Source organism: Physeter macrocephalus, chromosome 6 (assembly GCF_002837175.3).
Source record: "Physeter macrocephalus isolate SW-GA chromosome 6, ASM283717v5, whole genome shotgun sequence".
In the NCBI taxonomy this organism is placed as follows: domain Eukaryota; kingdom Metazoa; phylum Chordata; class Mammalia; order Artiodactyla; family Physeteridae; genus Physeter; species Physeter macrocephalus.
This window is the reverse complement of record NC_041219.1, coordinates 81,155,939-81,156,734: the sequence shown is the minus strand read 5'-3', so window position 1 is coordinate 81,156,734 and position 796 is coordinate 81,155,939.

Genomic DNA, 796 nt, shown 5'->3' with positions numbered 1-796 from the left:
TCCCCTGCATCGGCAGGCGGACGCGCAACCACTGCGCCACCAGGGAAGCCCAAGCAAGCCATTTCTGACTGAAACCTCTTCTTTTGTGAAACTCATTCAGTAACCCTGTACCTGGCCTCTAAAAAGAAGAAAACTGTATTTGTACGTCTTATACTTGGTAGACCAAGGAAGTAAAACTGTCACCGTTTTTAAAAGCCTAGTTTTCTCTTGGTTGCCTTTGTTTAATTCTACAGGTCTTTGTCATTTCCTAGAGCATGTGGCCACTCTTTCCTTTTGTCTCTCTCACCATAAGATAAATCAACGCAAAACAGCCACTTTTGTGAACATCAGTCTTTCTTTCAGCCAGGCTCCTATAATGCAAACGTAGTGGGGTCCTCGTTCTTCTGATCAGTTCTCAGACATCCTTTGATTGTTTTGGGGGGAATGGGAGATATAAAGAGGAAAGGAAGGATCATAATGTAGATTTCAGGAGATTAAGAATTTGCCTTCTTTTTGATTAAGAATTCATTTTATAAGAATCATAAAAACAGCCCTATGACATTATCTATGGTGAGCGTGCTCAGAAGTGAAGGGGAGCAGAATTTGTCCCCCAAATATGTCTCTTTGGCATAAGAATTATTTTAGGGTGATTATTTTTAGGAAACAGCACACATAGGAGAAGCTCTTGAAAACCAAGTAGAAGAGACATTTACAAGGGAAATCTCCATTTGTAACCAGGTCTCCCTCTCTGTACCTGGAAGAGGAAGATGTTTAAATCTCTAGAGAGTCTTATCTTTTGTAAGAGACATTTACAAGG